The 23598-nt window shown below is 39.5% G+C and overlaps 1 long non-coding RNA gene and 2 other non-coding genes across 3 annotated transcripts; all 3 read left to right on the forward strand.

Annotated features, from left to right (window-relative positions):
• Window positions 1-9542: 9542 nt before the first annotated feature.
• Window positions 9543-12565, forward strand: LOC116422473. The gene is made up of 3 exons (XR_004233139.1): window positions 9543-9621; window positions 10431-10904; window positions 11992-12565. It is a non-coding gene; the product is annotated as an uncharacterized LOC116422473 (long non-coding RNA).
• TRNAN-GUU lies at window positions 9634-9707 on the forward strand. Its single transcript has one exon. It is a non-coding gene; the product is annotated as a tRNA-Asn (tRNA).
• Window positions 10241-10313, forward strand: TRNAV-AAC. The gene has a single exon. It is a non-coding gene; the product is annotated as a tRNA-Val (tRNA).
• Window positions 12566-23598: the final 11033 nt, after the last annotated feature.

A 23598-nucleotide genomic window follows, 5' to 3' on the forward strand; every position in this document is an offset into this window, starting at 1 on the left:
TTTCTCTGACAAGCTTCTTGAGAAAGAAATTAGACCTCATTTTTTTTTAACCTCCTCCTCATCTTTGCAATCCATCTTTGCTTTAAAACACTAAAATTGTCCTTAATACTTCCTTACATTCTGGTTCTTAGATTCCCCTCTCCCTCATAGAACATGCTTAATTATAGTTCCAGGTTGACCACATGGAAGCCTGAAGGAACCTACTTCTGGTCATGAGTGATTCATCCTTGAGGGTACTAAATTGTAAATTTGTAAAGAGCCTTCTTTTTGACTGCAAAGCTAGAAAAGTTGGTTCAATAGATATTCAAATGGCACTGGTCTATCTCCTCACCTTCTCTTCCTTTCTGAAATTATCCTTTCTCCTACCTAACTTCCATGAGCATATGGTATCTTGGCTCCCCAGGACTAAACCTGGTCAAACTGCAAGTCTAGTGCAGGGAGGGATGAATGCTCCAGCCCCTATAGTTCAAGACAAGCATTATCTCAAGTGTAGACAACATTCTTCTGATTTTCCTTCAACCTCTTTGATCATATCTTCTCTTGCTCTTTCCATAGCTCTTCTTTGTCCCCAAGTCTCCTTAATATGTATTCATCAAGGTTCTGTCCTTGATACCCTCCTCTTTTTGACATTTATTTCTTCTCTTAATTATCTCATGCACTCCCACAATTTCAAGTATTCCCTTTACAGACAACTCCCAACTCTATGTATCCCATCTTTCCCAAGATATAGACTCATTTTTCCAACTGCCTCCCTAGAAATGTTTGCCTGAATTCCCCACTGACATCTCAAAGTCATTATGTCTAAAAACCAACTGGCCATTTTCTTAAAACCTGGTTCTAGAGGCAGCTAGGTGGTGCAGTGGATAGAGCACCAGCCCTGAAGTCAGGAGGACCTGAGTTCAAATCTAACCTCATACACTTAACATCCTGGCTGTGTGATCCTGGACAAGTCACTTAACCCCAATTGCCTCAGGGGGAAAAAAAGAAGAAGAAAAAAAGGTGTAAACAAACAAACAAACAAAAAAAAAACAAAAAAAACCTGCTCCTATTCCTGACTTCTCTATGCTAATTAAATGACGCCATTAATTCTCCCAATCTCCCAAACTGGGGTCAGAGAGTCTTTTTTCAGATTCCTCCCAATCAGTTTCCAAGTTCTTTCCATTCTACCTACAGAACAGAAATCAATCAAGCATTTCCTAAGTACTTATTATGTATGTACCAGACATTGTGCTAAGTGTGAAAGACACTTAAAAGAAGAAAAAAAAAGTCTCTGTTCTCAAATTATAATGAAAGAGACTATATATATATAATAAACACAAAGGATATGAAAAGTAGCCCTAGAAAGGGAGGCACTAGCAATGTATAAGCCCCTGGAATGGACTCCTGCCACAGGTAGCAATTAACTTAAGTCGGAAAGAAAATCAGGGATTTTTTAGGTAAAGGCTAGAAGGAATGACATTCCAGGTATAAGGGACAGGCAATGAGAGATAGGAAAGAAAAAAGTGTCATGTGTAAAGAAAGAGTGTCGAGTGGAATGTAGGAAAAGAAGTAATACATTTTAAAAGCCAGGGGAAATAGGCAGTTAGGGGACAAAGTAGATGTGATGCTGGAACTAGTGTGGGCAAGTCTTGAGTTTCAATCCTGTCTCAGACATAAACTGTATGACCCTGAATTAGTCACTTAACCTCCTCAATTGTGAAATGGAGATAATGATAGTGTCTACTTCCCAGGGTTGTTGTGAAGATTAAATAAGATAATAATTCTAATGCAACTTATAAACTTTAAAGCACTACATAAATGCTAGCTCTAACTCAGGAGTCCTCAAACTTTTTAAATAGGGGGCCGGTTCACTGTCCCTCAGACTGTGTTGGAGGGTCGGACTACAGTAAAAACAAAAACTTTGCTTTGTGGGCCTTTAAATAAGGAAACTTCATAGCCCTAGGTGAGGGGGATAAACTTTCTCAGCTGCTGCATCTGGCCCGTGGGCCGTAGTTTGAGGACCCCTGGTAGATTGGGAAGTGCCTAATGGAGGAGTCCATGTTTGATCCTGGAGACAATAGGAAGCCACTGGAGTTTATTGATTAGGGAAGCTGACATGGAAAGCACTACACTTTAGGAAGATCAGTTTGGCAGCTGTGTGGAAGATGGATCACAGTGAGGAAGAGATAGAGGAAGCTAGTTAGAAAGTTATTCTAATGCCTTCACAAGAGGTAATAAAGATCTAAATTGGAGCTATATCTGTGTGAATGGAGAAAAGATACTGATGAGACATATGGTGGTATGAGGGGCCAGGGAGAGAGATGGGAGTTGAAAATGACACAAAAGTTGGTGGACAAGATGTACATGTCTCACACACAGATTCAGTAAACTCCATGATTCCTTATTGCCCCCAGAAACAAAGCGTTCTGTTTGGCACTCAAAGCCCTTCATAACTACCTTTCCTGGTTTCTTATAACTTAGTTACCAAGCATCCTCATCAATCCAGCGTCACTGGCCCCCTGTGGTCCTGATGGGGTTCTAGTGGCAGTCAGAGAGTTGTGGGAATCCCCTTCTGGCTGGCGCAGGTTCTATGTGAAAGAATTCATGAACCCAAAAGGTTTAAGTGGCAAAGGGAGAAGTTTACTTGTTGGGTGAGAAGCCAGCTTTGCTAGAAAGACTGACTTCTTCAGTGGCAAAGTCCTGGCAGAGAAATAGCAAAAGGTTTTTCCTCTGAGAAGAGAATGTCTTCACAGCGGGCAGGGTCCTGGCAGCTATGCCAAAGAGGCAAAGCATGCTCCTTTGGACATGAGAGAGCAGAAACCTATTTTATGAGCAGATCTTGGGAAACTTTCCCTACCTCCTCTTAATTCTAGTGGCTTTCCTCTTTTAATTATTTCCTGTTTATTCTGTGTATAGCTTGCTTTGCAGGTATTTGTTTGCTTGCTATCTCCTCCATTAGATTGTACACTCCCAGGGATCTGGGAGTCATCTGCATAAAGCTGATAATTGAACCCAGGGAAGGTAATGAAATCACCCTGTGAGATGGTATAGACAGAAAAAAGAGGAGGTCCTATGTCAGCCTTGGGGGATAACTCACCTTTAATTGGCATAGCATCCGGGAAGATCCAGCAAAGGAAGCTGAAGTCAGACAGAACCAAAATGAACCAAGACACAAGAGTCACAAAATCTCAGAAAGGAAAAAAAATACCCAAGGGAAGGGTAATCAGCACTAGTGAACATTGCAGAGGTCAGGAAGGCTGAGGTCTGAGAACAGGACTCAAGATTTAGTCCTCAAGTAAATTACTGCTAGTCTTTATTTGAATAATGAGGTTGAATGGTTTTGGAGGATGAATGAGAGGAAAGTCAACCCTCCAGCAGAGGCAACTTTTTTAAGGAGTTAGCAAAAAAAAAGGGAGGAAATAGTCCAAGAGTAATTGCATGCAAGATTTAATGAGGATTTGTTTGGTTGGTTTTTTAATTGGGGATATTTGTAGAAAGAGGATACTCTTGGCAAACAGATATTAAATATGTCCCCTTTTCTCCATTTTTACCAACTTTAAATCTTCTTACCACCTCCACTGCCAACAATAATCTGTTTATCTATTACCTGAGCTAGTATACCTGATTGCAGTGTTTCCCCTGCCAATCCATCCCATATACAGTGACCCAATTAATTTTTTTATAATGCACAGATCTGATTGTATCATTCTAAAGCTTAATATTGAGCATATATGTCCTCTTTACTATCTATATATTGAATACAAATGTACCATGGCAACCTTGAGTGTAGAGTGATAGACCCCTACTATATTTATTAAACACAAAACTAGGTTGTAAAAGAGGGTGGTGATAGGTCTGGGGAGAAACATTGTCCTTTATCTATTTCTGATTTCTTCGTCTGTAAAATGAGAAATATATTGTAAAATCTATATCACAGGGTTACTGTAACATGATTACGTACTTTGCAAACACCAAAGCCCTAGCAAAGAAGATCAAATTTCTTAGCCTAGCATCCAAGGTTATCCATAATATGTATCAAATTCCAATAGAAAGGGATTCTTATAGGCCCACAGTTGGACTTAGAAAACCACAAATTAACATTATCTATGTTGTATTTTCATTTATTTTGTTAAACATTTCCCAATTCCATTTTAATCTAGGGCTGTAAGAGACTGTTACAGGCCACGAGTTTGACACAAGCTACCTATCTATCATTATATACTCATCTGCCCATTGTACTTTATGTTCAAATCAAATTAAACCACTGACATACAAAGCTTCCTCTGCTCCTACCTTTCCCTATGCCACTCGTGCAACAAGACCCAATTTATATTCTATCTCTTCTATAAAGTTTTTCTTTATCTTGCTTCCCATTGATCAGAATGACCTCTCCAAATTTTCTCAAATAATACTTTGTTCTTTTCTTAATCTATTCTGTATTATCATCATTTACATTTGTGTCTCACTCCTAAAAGTCACAGACTCATTTCTGTATTTCCCCCTAGGTTTATCACCAGCTCTTTTCACCACCAAACTTTGAGTTTAATAAATTTTAGAGGAGTCTACTACTATTCAAGGTAGCGATGTATATTTTGTTCAATGTATAGATAATTTATTCTCAGTCCAAAACCTTATCCATGTTAAGACTTTACTCACAATCCAGGCGGGTCACTAGAAATTAATTTTAGGCAACAAATGGCATTGTGAGACAAAAACTTGCTTGTATTCACCCAAAAAGACCAAGCTCCGGGAAGTCCCACACTTGTCTTGGTATTCACATACATTGTCCCAATGTGGAAGGAGTGCTAGGAGAACATCAAGCTTTCTCAGAAAATATTCTCAGAAAATAAACAATCTTCTATCCCCCAGCAGGCCTTTTCCTGTAGTCTCATTTGTCTCATTATTCAAAGGGACACAGTTTGTCCAAATGTATCCTTTCCAAACTAGCTATTGGGCTTTAATTGATGTACTAGAATCCCTAATCTCTAATCCATTCAAAATTAGCTCTTGGGTCCTCACCTACTAGAAACCTTAACCCCTTACTGAAACTTCTCTATATTTCTGTAATGATATACAACTGCAGCTAAGTGGAGGAAGGGCTAGGGTACTTGTACTCTGCTGTTCTTCACTAAGGGTCTTCCTCTCAGTACTGGGCTCATACACATGTGGACCCACATTCATTTATTGGGGAGCATCTGTCCATCTAAAATAAAGCTCAGACCCTTTTCCTCATAGTCTATGACTCTTAACAAATTCACTCTAGAGCTCTAGGGAAAAATTCCCTAAAACAGGTTTGGCTCATGTCTAGAATTCTGTCAAAGGAAAAGGATAGAGATACTTGATGTACAGTGTAAATCAGGTATGGGGTAGCTATTTCTTTTTGCTACTCAAAAGAAATGCTTAATTAGCACAGACAAAATTCACAAGCACAAATTAATAGAAAATTTGACAAGGAGCAACAATAATTTAATCAATACCTCCCTGGGAAGTTGATACTTAAAATGTCAAGGTGAGACTGCTGAATAGATATTTTACCTTAGTTCTATAATATATAAATATTCCAAGTCTACATCTTCTGGTAGGTCAGGCCATGGGCAGCATTGGACCTCTAGTAGGCAATTATCTTCTCCTTCAAGAAATGCTCTAGTGTATGTAGAAATAATACTTTCTACTTTGACAAAGGACACAAGATCTCCAGATTTCTCAGACTCATAAGGTAGTATTCAAGGCTGGAAATGCACAGTTCAGGACTGTTGTTCAGTCACTTATGTCTAAGGAAGTATAAAATGGGAAAGGGAGGTTAGAGTGTTAAGACCCAGGTTTAGCCCTCCAGCCAAGCTCTTGGTTTTTTGCTCCAGTTGGCAGACACCATGTTCTGGACCCTTCCCAAACCCTTCAGAGGAATTTTAATGAGAGGAGAGGTACTTAGCATATGGGAAGGTGGAAAGAAGAGTGATTCCAATGCTCTTTTAAACTGAAGAGGTCTCTCCCCAGGCCATCACCTAAAGATCCAATGGAGAGATTGCTTTGCATCCCCTATGTACTTCAGTGCTAAGCCAACACAGGTAGTCAGCCAGAAGCAGGAAGGACAGCTCTTTATATGTAACTCCATAAGGTACAGTCCCTATTATATGTCACTGAGACTTAAAGAAAATCACTGTAAATATCGCAGGTCCAAGACTAGAGTGAGACCAAAAAAAAAAAAGGATAGCTGATAGGAGGCTATTAAATTGTGCCATAAAAGGAGGAAAATGAGCTAGGAAATACTTCTCCCTTCCTATGAGGGGGATAGCAGTCAAAATTTCCAGAGATTAAGGAGGAGTCCCTTTAAGTCACCACTTATTATTGGAAGCCAGTAAATCCCAAGTATGGCGTAGAGCAGTGGTTCTCAAAGTATGGTCTAGAGAATCCTGGGGATCTCTGAAACCCTTTTAGAGGGTCTACAAATTCAAAAATAGTTTTTATTTCCAATATGGTAAATGTCTATAAATATAACCCAGATAAATAAAACCGCTTTGGAGAGATCCTCAATAATTTTTAATAGGATAAAGATACTGAAAACAAAAGTTTGAGAACCACTGCGGCATAGAAGGTATTTCCCATCCTCTCCAACATGAGAAATTAGCCAGTGGCCATGAAATAAAAGGAGAAGGCTACAGATAGAAGGGAGAACTAATACTTCTCACATGTTCCCCCTCCCTCAGTTACAAGTCTCTCTTTTAATAATATCCTCCAACAACTACCATCCCTTGACTAAGACCCAAGGATGGATGGGCAAGGATGGCAGATAAGGCCCTCCATCTTTTCTCAGTTGCAATGCTAGATCCCTCCCCCAGGGAGTGTGTCCCTGGTCACACTCTATTCTCACTCTATCAATCCCTGCTACACCAAGTTCCTGTGTAACAGAATTTAAAGAAAGTAATTGTCATTTCCATACCCACTGAAGGAAGACCCAGTTTAGAATAAGTTCAGGTCCTCAGGGCCCAACTGTTTGCAGTGGCCAGATTAGAGCTGCATTCAGATATGCTCCCAAGGCAAATTTAGAACTTCACACAGATGTCCCTCTCTGCCAGGATGTGTGTTAAGAGTCGCTGTCATGAATGTGATCATTTATAACAGCAGCAACAGCACATTTATATACTACTTTAAGGTTTCTGAGGAGCTTTGCACAGATTATCTCATTCTGATTTGATCCTCACAAGAACCTAGTGATGAAAGTGATATTATTAATCCTAAGGATTTAGAGTTAGAAAAAACCCGAGAGATAATCTAGTCCAAATCCCTCATCATTTCACTTCTCAGAGAATCAGTTGTCTCACCTACAAAACAGGACTTAAAAAATCCCTATATTATCTACCTGGGCTGCTTGTACAACAAAATTCTTGAGTGAAAGCACTTTGAAAACCTATATTATTGTTATTAGTTTACAGTTAGAGAAACAAGGCAAAGAAAACAGAAGTCTAAGACCACTTAGGTAAGGAGTCTCTGGAGCAGAAGAGTAAGACAGGTGTGGATACAGTAGAGAGATCACCCAGTTTGGAGACAGATTTCAGACACTTACTAGATGTGTGACCCTATTTGTCTTGATTTTCGTAACAAAACAAACAAACAAAAAAGACATAATTATAGCACCTACCTCCCATGGTTGTGGAGAAGAAGCAATGTTTGTAAAAGGTGCTTACATGGTGTCTGGTACATAGTAGGTGTTCTATAAATGCTTATTCTCTTACTCTTCCCCAGAGGCATAGAATTATACACAGAATCTCAGAGACCAATCCACCTATGAACAAGGATTCTCTACAAGGGATCCAACATACCTAACCAAGCAGCCATTCATTCTTGGATACCTCAAGTGAGAGCCTTATACTTCATAAATCAGCTCACTGGGAACTTTTTTAAGAGATTTAAAAATTCAGAGGAATAGCTAGGTAGTTCAGTGGATAGAACGGAAGTCGGAAAAACCTGAGTTCAAATGTGACCTTAGATACTTACCTGCTGTATGATCATAGTAAGTCACTTACTCTGTTTGCCTGAGTTTTCTCATCTGTAAAATGAACTGAAGAAGGAAATGGCTAACCACTCCAGTTCCTTTGCCAAGAAAACCCAACTCATGGAGAGTTAGACATGACTAAACAATAATGGTTCAGAAGTTTTTCTTAATATAAAGATGACATTTACCTCTTGGCAACTTCTACCCAGTCGAAGCAGAACAGTCTAATGTCCCTTCCACAGGACAGGCTTTCAGTATTCAGATTCAGCTCTCATGTTCCTTCTAAGCTTTCACTTAACCAGGTTATACATTCCCAGTTCTATCCATGGATCCTCCTCTGATGTGCTACTGAAGTCCTGCCTCAGTCTAGTGGCTCTTTTCTGGATAGTCCCCAGCTTATCAATGGCTTTCCTAAAATCTGACACTTCTAAAAGTGAATGCAGGATTCAAGATGTAATGTTACAGGGTAGAGAAGAGTGAGGGTATCATCTTCCTGGTCCTGCATCTCAAAATGCAGCCCAAGTTGGCATTCATTTTGGGGGCTGCTAAATCGTGTTGAATTTGACATATATATGTATATGTGTGTGCATATATACTTACACACATACTTATACATGTGTGTATAGTATACATGTATATGTATAGATGTGTGATATGTGTAGGTATATATTACATGATATGTGTATGTGTGCGTATATTTATATGTATATAAGTAATATATATAAAATCAACTTGCTATAGCACACTTATAAGCTAATTCCTGTATCTTTTTTCTCCAGACAAATTGTAGACTAACCAAGTCTCCTTCATTCTTTACTTCTGAAGGCACTCTTTTTTTACTTCCAAGAATAAGACTTTCCATTTATTCCTAATAAATTTTATCTTAAATTCATAGTTCCAGTTTGCCAAGATCTTTCTGGGTCCTGATTGTCACGCGCTGTGCCAGCCAGCCTCCCAGTTTGTTACTGAGCAGGCTGGCTGAGTCCAAGGCCAGTGTTTTATCCCCTGGGCCACCTGCACTAAACTCTGCATCACAAAGTTGAGTCCTCTGGAGGAAATGGCGAAGGTCGAAGCTCCTGGCTCATCTCATGAGCGGCCCTGTGCTGCCATCCTGGGAGAATGGTTTTTAGGGGGGGGAAATCTACTTGGAGGGATGTAGTTGGTGAATGTATTAGCTGTGTGATCCAGCCCAAGTCACTTAACCTTGTTGCTTCAGTTCCTCATCTGCAAAATGAGCTGGAAAAGGAAATAGTTTCTTTGTCAAGAAAACCCTGAATGGGGCTGCTAAGAGCTGGGGACATAGTACAGAGCCCACCATAACTCAGCAATTCCCTAGCCAAGGTGTCTGTCTGGGATCACAGGCCCAAGCCCTGAAGAGCAGGCCGTCCTATTCTTTTATCCCATAGAGGAAAAATGGTCAGTATTAGGACCAGCCTGGGGTGAATGCCTACAGCCAACTGAGTTTATAATCTAGTTCAACTGTATTCATCTCCTGCACAAAACTGACTCCTGCCCCGCCTCTTCCCGGCTTGTGGCTCCCTTCCTGAAATCCACTAGTCCGAGTTTTTCCTGCCGCTTCCGAACGCGAAGCTGTGCCCGGCAAGCTGGTCCCTGCTGCCCGCCAGCCAAACATATATACTCGGCGCCACGAGGTACACCTGCGGGTCTCTGTGGCGCAATCGGTTAGCGCGTTCGGCTGTTAACCGAAAGGTTGGTGGTTCGAGCCCACCCAGGGACGTACGCTCAGGAGCGTTTTCGCAGCGGAGAGTTTTCCTATTTGGAAAATGACCATTGCCTTCCTGGGCTCAGCCCATCATTCGTTCCCGGGCCGAGGGGCATGGTTGGCGAGGTGGCGGAGCTTGGGGTGTAGGATAGAGAGGTTCGCGCGCTGGTTCTTTGTGCTCGCGGAAGCGGGTGTGTCTTTTTTGTGATTCGTAGCTGTGAGAAGCCGAAAGAGAACCCGAATAAACGGTTTTCTGGGGTCTTCTTAGAGCTGCGAAATAGAGAACCTTGGAGCACGTGCCGCCCGCGCCGCGACCTTGGGCTGGGAAGCGTGCTCTGCTCTGCAGTCCCGCCCGCGGGCCTCCCGGGCAATCCCCCGAAAGAGAGAGAGAGAGAATCGTCGTCCTCGAAGTGACCCTCGCTGTCCGTGGCCGAGAGAAACACAATCGCATATTCGTTCATTAATCAGGCCCGCGCCCACCCATCGACCCCCCCCGCGCTATTACATTGAATATAAATAAAGCTAGAATGACGCTAGCCTGCAGCAGGGTTTCCGTAGTGTAGTGGTTATCACGTTCGCCTAACACGCGAAAGGTCCCCGGTTCGAAACCGGGCGGAAACAAGTTTTCCTAAGTTGCGTTATTCTCACGTTAAAACGTGTTCCTTTATAGCTTCCTTCCCTTTTCATGAATTCGGTAACTTGTGAGGGTTGTAACCCAGTGTTTTCCTTCGTTTGCAGTCTCATTGGTGGGAACTGGCAAAGCAACTCCTCCGTGCTGACTTTTCCGCAGAATTCCCGCAAAGGTGTTTTCTGCTGAAATCCTCCAAACACCGGGGGACCCGCCCCATAAGCTGTTCTATTCCCCTCCGTCTGCAGCGGCTCTGCCTGCCCAGCCTTCTCCTGGCATCGCAAGGGCTAAACTGCAACGTCCTTCCTACAAAGTCTCTGGAAAGCTGCGGTAATCCCTACTCCGTCCTGTAGGCACGTTCAAGGCCATTGAAACTACTAATTTAGCTCTCAGAACGTACGTTGGTGAGCATCGGGGGGGGATGGGGGAGGGGGATCCTTTACCCCCCCCCCCCCATCCTGCTTCTAAAGGGACGTGAGGAAGTGTAAAAACAAAAACGCAGCTCGGGATCTGAAGCTGAGCTAGTGCAGCCTGCGGGGGATGCTGCGGTCACACACCGGAGGCCGGGGACGGCTTGCTGGCAGGTACGGGAAACGAGGCGGGGAGGGGACGGGGAGAGGGAGGGACGCAGGGAGGGATGCAGGGAGGGAGGGATGGAGAGAGGGATGCAGGGAGGGATGCAGGGAGAGAGGGATGCAGGGAGGGATGCAGGGAGGGATGCAGAGAGGGATGCAGAGAGGGAGGGATGCAGGGAGGGAGGAAAGGAGTGGCGGAGAGGAGAAGAGGGAGAGAGTAACCGAGGGGGAAAGGAGGAGAGGAAGGGAGGGCAAGATTGAGAGGGGGAGAGAGATGCAGATCTAGATGTGTATATATAGTCAAATGCAGACATGAATGTGTGTGTGTGTGAGAGAGAGAGAGAGAATGTGTGTGTGTACTTCCTTTTGCAAAAGATTAGGAAAATGTTGAAAAAGTTTTAACATGGTGACTTTTAGCACAGGAGTTCTAACCTGAGGTCCTTGAATAGATTTCACAGATTAATGGGAAAGGGATTCTATCTCTATTTTCGGGAACCTTCAAATGAAATGTGTCATTTCCTTCAATGATTTAAAACTGTGATTCTTTGAAGAATCCTTGTCGGGAGTATGAACCTAGTTCTTTACAAGTCCCTTTCCCCAAACTCCTTGTAGGCCTTTCTTGGCTCAGCACAGGGCCGGGCACGTGGTGAGATTGTGTGATAAGTGACTCATATAACCTTTCAGCGTGTCTTCACCACCCAAAGTATGCGTGCCGTGGGCAGATCCCTTGAAAGAAATAGGGATGCTTAGCCTGGAGAAGAGAACAGTTCAGTGGGGTCGCGTTACCTTTGTTCAAAGATTTGAAGGTAATTCATGTGGAAGATGTTTTCTGCTTGGCCCCGGGGGGCAGAAGTAGGAAAAATGAGTCAGAGGTTTCAAAGAAGCAAATTTTGGCAAAACTTCCTAACAATGAGAGCTATCCAAGTAGATAGAAAAAGACTGCCTGGGCAAAAAGTAGAGTCCATTCCCTGCAGGATTTAAAGCAGAGGTAGAACCCTTTAGGAGCTTTGTTAGATTCTGATTCAGGTTCTTCTTGATCTCTTCTAATTCTGAAATGCTGTGATTCTGAAAAGACCTTTTTTTTTTTTTTTTTCAGGTTTTGGATCTCAGTTTATGCACTATCAAATGCTCCAACAGCTACCTGCTGTGCAGATATATTTACTGTTGATTGAAGTGTGAGCCATATGCTTCAGATACAACGGTGGGAGACAGTCAAGGTTGACTGCCACTCTCCTTGGAAGCTGGAGAGGCAGCTGCATTCTTCCTGGAATACGAGTCAACCTTCTCCAGCAGAGTCTGGACAAAGGCAGGAGCAGAAGGAAGACAGTCTCTACAGGCAATATTTAGCTTAAAATATTTAGTTTAGAAAAAAATCCCTTTTAAAGAGCACTGTGCCAGGCATTACAGCAACTAATTCTTGCTATCATCATCCAAAAGGAGTTACAATAGGGCAAATAGAAAAACCTACACATACCCTGATAAGGATTCAAAAATAAAAGTAAAATGGAAAAATCCATGTGTGTTGTGTGAGTTATAAATCATGTTTTCCTGGGCAAGGAAAACTTAAAGACAGACTATTCTGTCTGGTTGAATTGGATTCACTTTTTTCCTTTTGTTTATTTTTAATTTTTGCTTTTCATTTTTATATGACATTACCTTGTGTTCCTCCCTTTTCCCCTCATGAAGAGAGTTTTTTCTTGGAAGAATAAAAAACAAAAGAAAAAAACAAGTATGGTTGTCTTTTAGATGTCCTTTTTAGATGTCAGCAAATTCTTAGGCTGAGGGGCAAGGCCAGAGATTATTAGATATAAGGATGAAGTCCTATCAAAAATGATTGAGTTATTCCACACCTTTTACCTTCAGGGTACAAACTGTCCCATATTTTTTTGTCCAACACTCATTTGTACTGAATCACAGAATATTAGTCTTAAAAATATGGAGATCCTTGAACCCCAGAACTGTTTGGTGGATTTTGGGGCAAATGTCCACTGCTTGGTCATGGACTACTTATGCACAAATGAATATTCAGGAAACATACTGGATAGTCACTATAAGTTAAGGTAACATCTCTCCCTGAAGGGGGCCTAGTCTGAACCAATAAAGAGATATGCAAAGAAGAAACTATACAAACATTTCCCCTTCTCTTTTTCTTGCCTGACATTTAGCAAATCTCAGATCCAAGGTTATAGAATGAAGAAGGGACCCGGAAACTCTAAAAATCCTTGAAGGAGAAAATTTCCTTCAACTCTGCCTCAGTGAGGGATCCCACCAGAGGGAAACAAAACAGTTTCATTCACTTATCTAGAATTCCAACCCTATTGAATTAAGGAAACTCATTCAATTCAAATTCCATCTCAAGCTGAAACCCAGCTTGTAGATGAGCCAACTTGGGACTCCACTCACTAGGCCCCACTGGGCCTGACCTGCTCTGGCTGTCCCAGCCCCCACCAAGACACGCAATATAACAGCTTCCTTCAACAAAGGTCTTTTGCCAATGGACCTTGGTAGCTCCCTTCGCTGCCAGGACCTTCTGTCCACTGAGACCTGCATTCTTAGTGCAAAACTCCATTTTCCATAGATCTCCCATTATAGAAGTCAGTCTCTTGATAAATTGATTTCTATTTAACAATAAACTTTCATTTGCAACTAATAATTTGGGAATTAGTGAATTCTTTCACTCCTAAAACCTGCGGCCAATTTAAAGGGGATTCTTAACAACTCTCTTATAGCCACTAATCTAGCACTCAAACAGCATCAAGAGGAGTAAAAGAGGTTTCAGCCTATTTTAAGCTAATAATATTGCTGAAAAAGCAGAGTAGCACCTGGGATAAGGGTTAAAGCTGAACCTCAATCTAAAAATCATGGAAGAATAAATCCAGAAGCAAAATAATTTTTTCTGGTCTTCCTGGCCTCCTAGCAAAGACAATGTGATTCCCTGGAGAAAGGACATCAAATCCTCAACATCCCACAATTCCAGAGTTGTGAATTGCCTGGGCCACATGTGATCCCCATAGATGTTTCACCAACTTTAGGCCCAATGTCATTCTTTTCCCAATTCATTCCTCTCCTCCTTTCTTTTTTTCCCCTCCCCATCCTGTGTGTATTTATAGGAGAGTCAATGTTCTATAGCAATAATTTATTGAGAAATTGCTCAACCCAGAGATCCTAAGATCATTCTTGACTAGATCCATTTGACTAGAGGTCAATAATCACAATGCAAGGCTAGAAGATAAAAAGTTTAATTAGCAGTTTCCAGGTGGATGGCAACTTCCTAAACAAAGGAAGGCACACACACATATATAGGGGCATATAGGGTTTTAGCATTTAGGGTGACATTGACAACAACAAAAGGAGCATTTCGGGTAAGGATGCTTAGACACTTTCTTTATCTCCAAGCTTGAAGAAGAGGGACAGGATATCAAGTGATTGGGCTGGGAGTGGGAATGGGGAAGGGAGAAAGTGTGTTAAATTTGAAGTCTCAAGAGATTCATATCCAACCTGCTGGGGTCAACATGGATCCTGTTTTGCCCCCAGTAAATCTCTCCCTCTAATAAAAGATTAAAAACTCTCCAACCTCTCTCTTGCCTCAGTTTCTCCAGTATTACAATAGAGCTCAGGGCTTTCTCTGATGTGAGCACACCATGCTGAGCGGTCCTGTGCCTGTGCCTCTCATGTCTAATCCTTGATTCCAAGTTCTTCAGAGAGATCTTGAGAGTGTCCTTTTATGGATTCTTCAGCACATGTCCTGTATGAGTCTGTAAAGTACCTTTGAAGCAGTTTTGAATAATGTGACCAGCCCCCTGGAGTTGAAATCTCTGCAGTAGAATTTGAATGATTGGCAATTTAGCATGAGAAAGGACCTCAGGGTCTGGAGCCTCATCTTGCAGGTGATCTCCAGAATCAGTTTCCTGGCAAGGCACTGGTATACTGTCTGGGCTTCCCAAGCATAGATCCGGCAGGATGGCTATGCAGACCTTCAGTCTGATAGATAGCTTAATACTTTTCTTCCACACTTTCCTTCAAAGCCTCCCAAACATTGAACTAGTTCTGACAATGCATGTTGCCAGATCTCTTTATCTCTGTGTACATTGGGGTAGCTAGGTGGTGCAGTGAATAGAGCACCAGCCCTGAAGTCTGGAGGACCTAGGTTCAAATGTGACCTTAACACTTGACACATAACACCTCCTATCTGTGTGACGCTGGACAAGTCACTTAACCCCAACTGCCTCAGGGAAAAAAAAAAAAAAAAAGAAAGAGAGAATAAAATGTATCTATGTGTACATTCCTGGAAAGTATATTGCTAAGGTAAGTAAACTCATCCATAGAATTAAAAATTTCTCCGTTTGCTATAACTGATAGTTCCAAGTATGAATTATGCAGTTCTGGCTTTGGGAGAACCTCTGTTTTCTTTTTCTTTTTTTTTTTTTTTTCTTTTCTGGGGCAATTGGGGTTAAGTGACTTGCCCAGGGTCACACAGCTAGGACGTGTTAAGTTTCTGAGACCAGACTTGAACTCAGGTCCTCCTGATGCTCTATCCACCCTAGCTGCTCCGAACCTCTGTTTTCTTGATGTGAATTGTCAGGCTAAAATTACCACAAGCAGAGGAGAACCAATCTACACTTTGTTGCATCTCAGCATCAGAAGCTGCAAAGAGAACACAATCATCTTTGAATAAAAAGTCACCCACCAACTCCCTCCACTTTAGTCTTGGCTTGCAGCCTTTTCAAGTCAAATAATTTACCATCAGTGGGGTAACTGATCTTGATAACATTTTTATCTTTGTTGAAGGTATCCAACCACATCACTATTATGCTAAAAAGCATAGGAACAAACGCATAGTTTTGCTTCTCTCCACTGGTGACTAGGAACACTTGAAAGAATAATCCATCAGAATAATTAATATATGTTGTATAGAAATGTACTGCTTTGCATGTGTACATATATACAAATATTATATACAGCACATTTGTGTTTTTAAATAGTTTTGTTTTGTTCAAAATATTTGAAATCAAGGGAAAATTTGCAAAGCCCCAGTGAACACAGGCTTGAGGATGCTGTACCAAAACTATTCTGGTGATTGCAGGGACTTCACTGGATGTGTAGCATCTTTTGCTTTTCTGTGGAATTTTTGGCAGTTTGAGGCCATAAAGAAGGAGAGAGAGACAGACAGAGACAGACAGACAGACAGACAGAGACAGAGACAGAGAGAGAAAGAGACAAAGAGAGAGAAAGAGAAACAGAGACAGAGAGAGTCAGAGACAGAGAGAGACAGAGAATATAGTAGTCAGAACTGAGTTACCCTATTTATCATGGAGCTTATGAAGAGACAAAATTGATGCCTCAAAAAACAAACAACAAAATGAAAATAGATTTTCAGGGTCTTTAAAAAAAAAAACACAACAACAACCCAGAAACAATGAAGTGTACTTGCTACCTGGACAGAAAAGGAAGAGAAAGAACTCCTCATTTATCTCTGAAGACTAGAATAATGAACATAACTAGTCCATTTTTTTCTGTCATTAAGACAGGGTTCCAAGTGAGCCCTACCTAATAAATCTGAGAAAAAACAAAAGTTAGACTGATTTTTTTAGAATAAGAATAACATTCTGTCAGTCGTCAGGGTGTTCCATTATAGTTCGAGGTGGTGTCTATTTCTTTTAAATCTTACTCTTTATTTATAATTCTGAGATTATTCTAAGCTAGCTTATATTCTATTCAGAAGCAATCTATTTTGAATTGCTATTTTAATAAAGAAGATGGACTCTATCTTTTATTTAAAAAAATCAAAATACAGAAGCAGGTGTTTTATCTCTGGTAAAATCAGTTATCTATTTATAAAAATAAGCCTATCTGTGGGAACCATACCATATAAATGAGTAGGTACTAGGACTGCAGGAATAGAAGCCTCTAAAAGGAAGAAAATACTTAGCATATACAATTTATTTCAGTACTAGCAAGGATCACAGAATTAAATTATTCACCTTGAAATGTTAACCTTAGACTAAAGAGTAGACAATTTTTATCTGCTAAACTCATTCACATTTCTAGAGCACAATAAGGTTCTCACGCTGCTTTCTTTACAATAACTCTGCAATGTAGGTAATGGAAGTATTATCCCCATTTTACAGATAAGGAAAATGAAATTTAGAGTCTTGTGTCTTGATCAAGATTATACAGTTTTAAATGTTAACTCAATTCAACAGACATCAAGTTTCTACTGAGTACAAGACATATATTCCACAAGACATGTGGGATAAGAAAATCAAAAAGAACCAGTTCCAGGAATTTGAGTTCAAGCAGAAGTTCTGTGAATATTAGAGGGACAAAGGATAATAGTGAAAGCCAAAAGCTTCTGGGATCTTGCAAGGTAGTGAAGTGTATTCTAATAATTAATTTCTGAAAAGTGTTAGGATTCTTACAAGGTGCTAAGTAAGTGGAATTGAGAAGACAGTGGTTAAATCTAGTTTAGCATTGATTTAGTCCTACAACAAATAATGGTTCCCTAGTGACATAATGATTGGTGTATACTCAGTGTACAGCATATAAGCAAGAGGCTCTCAGGGCCAGAAAGGACAAGCGCACTAGAAGTTCTCAGTGGCTGAGACAGATTCATTCCATCTCCCACCTTTGTGCTGGCAAGAGGCTGAAGCTGGCAGAGGCAAAGGACTAGAGGCAGGAGCTCTTGAAACCAAGGAGAGAGATGAGATAGGCCTCCAGAAAAGCTAGCCGAGCCCCAAGTGAAAGAGACAAGATTTTGAAGGAAATTTTGGGGAAGATTTTGAAGGGAAACAAAGGCTGCTCCCAGAAGCTCCCTGAGAAACCTGCTCCCAGAGAATATTACATTTTAGAGAAGAATATTACATTTTGGCACCCAACATGGGGCCAAGAACCTTCATCTGTGACCCAGAATTAGGGTAAGTACAAAATTCGACAAGGAAACTTTGTTAAGGAGTAAAGTAGTATTTCAGCTAAAATGGGACAGATGTTTAGAAAACAGCCTTCTTTTCCTCTTCAAAGAATATGTGTAGAGAGCATTGTCAGACTTATGAAAAGCCACGGTTTGATTATAATTTGGGAGCAGATCACTGAGCTTTTAGAAACTGTACAGTACACATCTCCTTGGTTCTCTATGGAAAAAGAATTGGATCCAGAAAGTGGAAAATAGTAGGAGAGCCACTATGTCAATTCCACAGTGATAATGGATCTGACTCAATTTCCAAAGACACACTTAATACATATAATTTAATACAACTGGCTTTAGGAAATTTTATAAGTTATAGAATAAGGAAAAAGACAAAAGAGCAGGAGGGGGAAGGTTCCAAATAAACTAGATGAAAAGGATGAAGAATCAGATAAGAATGGAGCTAAGTACAATTCTGAGTATGGCACTTCACAACAGGAGCATTCCCCATCCCCTGACCTACCTCCCTCAATTAACCCTTCATGGGTGGAGGGAGAAGGAGGAAGGGGATGGGCAGTGACACAATCAGCACCACTTATGAAGCAGCCTATGACAAGATTACAAAAAGCATTGGTTAAGGCTAAAAAAGGACAGGATGTATCTGATTTTGTAAATGCATACCGTGTGATTGAAGAGCTTGACTCTTCAGGTCAAAAAAGAAGAAGATACACTCCTTTTGATTTGGAAAAAATCAATGATTTGAAAAAGAGTTGCACTCTTTATGGGGCTACATTGTCTTATGTTAAGATGATATTAGAGAATTTGGCTTATGAAATCCTAACCCCTAGTGATTGGCAATCCATAGCAAGGACATGTTTAGAACCTGGACAAAACTTGTTGTGGCTTTCAGAGTATCATGAATTATGTAGGATTCAAGCCCAATGCAATAGGCAAATGGGAGTTAATGTACAAGTCACCTTTGACCAACTATCAAGTGAAGGTCAGTATGGAGAGAATTCAGAATAAATTAATTACCCCATGGGAGCATATGAGCAAATTTCTACTGCTGCTATAATGGGGTTTCCTCCCAGGGAAAGATCAAGAGGAAGCCTTCACAAAAATAGAGCAAGGTCCCAATGAACCTTTTGCAGATTTTGTGGAATGTTTGCAAACAGCTATCACAAGAACCATTGGAGAAAATGCAGTTACAGAAATAATGACCAGACATCTGGTTAAAGAAAATGTCAAGGAGGTTTGCAAAAGAATTATATGGGGACTAGACCAAGATGGTCCTTTAGAGGAGATCATAAGGCGCTGTGCCACAGTGGGCACAAATGTTTATTATACCCAGACTATGATGAACATGGGAAGACAGGGTCCCTGTTGGCAAGGGACTTCTAGAGAAACTCATCGATGTTTTCACTGTGGAAAAATAGGACATCTGAGAGCCCAGTGTAGGTAAAGAGATAGAGTGAGAGGACAGGTGAGAGAAGACCTAAAACCTTATGTCCAAAATGCCACAAGGGCTTCCATTGGGCCTCAGAATGTAGATTGACCCAGGGAAATGAAAGGTGGGGCCCAGCTCCAAGATCTCAATCAAAAGACAGGTGGGGCATGATGGCAGCCCAGGTTACACCTTTAGAAGTTCAGGACTCTGATGTGATCAATCAGGAAAAAAACAATCATATAGCAGAAAGGGATTACATGATCAGTCAGCCAAAAAGCAATCAGATAACAGAAAGGGATTACAAATGGAGACAATACAGACTTTTTTAACCCATCAGAAGTGCAGTGCCCAGTGTGAGCATCTCCAAGGTAATCGCCAGGTGATGTGGAGAAATCCAGAAAGTGGTGGGGAGAGAGTTAGGTTGTATTTCTACAGATGGAGAAGGAATCAGATGGGTGCCAATGATCCATATTCACCTTGTCCATCAAAGAGAGACAGAAAAAAGAGGAAAAACCTCAAAACAAAAAGACCTAAAAAACATCTGACACTGAAAGAGCATGGCTGATAATGAGACTATTGAAGAACTTCAAAATCTGCAGGAATCATTAGATCCCCCAAGATGAAAAATTGTTGATGAAACTATTGCAAGACTTCAAAACTTGCAGGAAATATTGGATTTCTGGCACATGAACTAATGGACAATAGATTCCTTTTGGACTATTTCTAGGACTTATGGACATGTATAATTCCTCATGTTGATTCATGTTATTTGTTACATCACTACTAGCCTGTGTTAGATTGCTATGTGCTTATGTAATTTATGTAATTATGTGTAATACCTCCCATATTGATGGATTTATGTATACCTGTTTCACCTGCATTTTTGATTTCCTTCACAAGCTAATTGTACAATATTTCATAATCTGATTCTTTTTGTACAGCAAAATAACGTTTTGGTCATGTATACTTATTGTGTATCTAATTTATATTTTAATGTATTTAACATCTACTGGTCATCCTGCCATCTAGGGGAGGGGGTGGGGGAGTAAGAGGTAAAAAATTGGAACAAGAGGTTTGGCAATTGTTAATGCTGTAAAGTTACCCATGTATATACCCTGTAAATAAAAGGCTATTAAATAAAAAAAAAATGTATACTTGTTTCAAGTGAGCCCCTTCAGAAACCCGCTAATCTGATTTGATTTCCCATTTCCTTTAGTGTTTTCATCTCCCTTCCTGAGATGTCAGGGAGGGCATGACCACTTCCTTTTCAGGGTGTTTTCACCCCTTTTTTGAACAGTCAGGGAAGGCGTGACCACCTTCTTTTTATAGTATTTTCACCCCTTTTTTGAACAGTCAGGGAAGGTGTGATCACCTTCTTTTTTGGGGTTCTCACCTCCTTGAAAAGTCAGAGAGGTCATGACCACTTATGTTCTAAAAATAAAAGAAAGTGAAACCAGGTGAGAAATGAGATGTTCTGAGATTTCTAAGTATGTGGCCCCAAACTCCAATCATAGAGGCCCATATGAGTGTTCTCTTTACAAGAGCAACCACAACTTCCATATATGTTCTCATCTTGTATTTTTTAAAATTGTTTTATCCTTTTAATTAATGAAAATTATTTTTCTTCCTCCTTGCCCTCCTTCTTTTGAAAAAAAGAAAAACTAAAACCTTTCTAGAAAATATGAATAGTCAAACAAAACAAATTCCCACATGGTGGTGTTCATAAAACCTTATCTCCTCCTGTACCCTGTGTCTATCATCTGCCCTTTGTTATAAGACAGAGGCATATTTTATCAACTTTCTTCAAGGAATTATGCATGATTGTGTTATATTGATCATAGTTCTTAGAACTTTCAAAGTTACTTTTGCAATGCAATTACAATTTTATAAACTGTTCTGATTCTACTCATTTCATTCTTTCACAATTTATAAAAGTCTTCAAATAGTTCATTTTTATAGTATTGATATTATATTATACATTGCTCTTCTGAGTTTACATACTGTAATAACTATATCAGTTCATACAGGTCTTTCCCTGTTCCTTTGAAATTATTTTTTTAATTTCTTACACCACAGCAATAATCCATTGTATTTATATATCACAAATCAATTCATCACTTTGTGACGCTTCGAAAATGAAGGGTATGTTTGATTTGATTTTTCTTGTGCAGCAAAAAAATTATATAAATGTATGTGCATATATTGGATTACTTGCCATCCAGGGAAAGTGAGGGAGAGAAGAAGGAAAATTGGAACACAAGGTTTTGCAAGGGTTAATATTGAAAAATTATCTCTGCATATGTTTTGAAAATAAAAAAAAAACTTTTTTAAAAAAGTGAAGGGTAAACAATAGTCATTTTCCAATGACAGACACAATGTCTTAGTTTGCAGTTTGGGACCATCACAAAAAAAAAAAAAGAAAAGAAAAGAAAAATAAAAAACCTATTGTAGATTATTTTGTATGCCTAGATTGGACAATAGGACTTTTTCCTCTTTCTTTGACCTCTTTTAATAAACGGAACAGTGAGTAGTATAGCAGTCAAAGGGCATACACACTTTAGTAATTTTTAAAATTTATTTTTTAATACACATTGCTTTATGAATCATGTTGAGAGAGAAAAATCAAAACAAAAGGGGAAAACCATAGGAGAGGGGGGAAAAAAAAAACAACAGAAAAAAGAAGTGAACATAACATGTATTAATTTACATTTCCATAGTTCTTTTTGTGGATGCAGATGGCATTTTCTATACAAAGTTTCTTGGATTGCTGCCGGCCCATTTGCTATATTTTTCCTAGCAGAATACACAAATATCATTGCTATAAATGCCATCACAACTATCCTCTTCCTAGGACCATCCCTCACACCCAACCTCACTCACATAAACACCATCTCCTTTATACTAAAAACATTCCTCCTTACCATAGCTTTTCTATGAATCCAACCAAACCTTTGTGCTTGTGGGACTGATTAAAGCCCATCTAAGCATTTTCAGTTGCTTTGGGTTAAGCTACACAAACTAATAAATAGATTTTTGATAAAATTCGAGTTTGTATACTATGTCAGTATTAAAAGTTTTGCATTTTTTTTGTTTTTTTTTTCAAAACTTATAAAATAGATGAACCAAGGTTTCAGTTTGAAAGATGGCATACCTATCTAGTTTTTATAAAAGCTTATAACACATTTAAGGATTTTTTTATAATATCCCATAATATCAAAAATGATTAGGCCTACACAAACAGCTCCACTAACAGTGCATCAAGGTGCCTGTTTTTCTGAAGCCCTCCAACATTAGTCATTTTCATTTTTTGTCATTTGGTCACTCTGATGAGAGTGGAGTCAAACCTCAGAATGGTTTTCATTTCTCTTTTTATTAGTGACTTGGAACATTTTTTTTTATATGATTGTAAACATCTACCTGTCACTTCTCTTGAAAATTGCCCTTTCATATCTCTAGGCCATTTATGAATAGGGAAACAGTTTTTATTCTTATAAATTTGAATCAGTTCCTTACATATCTGAGAAATGAGATTTTCCCCCTTTTTTATTTTTAGGTTTATTGGATTTTCTTGTGAAAAAAACCTTTTGATTTTATGTAATAACATTATCAATTTTATCTTCTATAATCCTTTCTATGCCTTGTCTGGTCATTAAGTCTTCCTTTCTCCATAGGTCCAATAGGTTATTTTAAACTTTTTTTTTTCTCTTTGTTTATGATATGACTCTCTACATCTAAGTCACATACCCATTTTGAACTAATCTTGGTTTATAAGGTAGAATATTGCTCTAAATCTAATTTCTTCATACTGTTGACTAGTTTTTCTAGTGGTTTTTATCAGTAGTGAGTCCTTATCCCAGGCGCTGAGGTCTTCGAACATTAGGATACTAGATAGATATGCTCTTGCATGTAGCATATTTAATTTGTTTCATGAATCAAACTCTATTTTTTAACTAGTAAAATATTGTTAGAAGAATTACTGATACTTCGTAGGATAATTTGAGATCTGCTACTAACAGGCTCTGTTGTTTGACTTTTTTTTCTAGTTCTATAAAGAAATCCTTTGAATCTTTGATTGGTATGTTATTGAATGAGTAAATTATTTTAGATAGTATTGTCATTTCTATTATATTGATCCAAACTTTTATTACATCAACACATGAGAATTTAATATTTTTCTAATTATTTAGATCTTTTATTTCTGTAAACAATGGATTGTAATTGTATTTATATAACTTGTGTGTATCTTGGTAATTATACTCCCAAATATTTTATACATTCTATAGTTATTTTAAATGGAATTTCTTTTCCTATTTTTTCCTCTTGAGTTTATTGGTACTGTGCAGAAATGATAATTT

The sequence above is a fragment of the Sarcophilus harrisii genome, chromosome 3, assembly GCF_902635505.1.
Source record: "Sarcophilus harrisii chromosome 3, mSarHar1.11, whole genome shotgun sequence".
Lineage (NCBI taxonomy): Eukaryota > Metazoa > Chordata > Mammalia > Dasyuromorphia > Dasyuridae > Sarcophilus > Sarcophilus harrisii.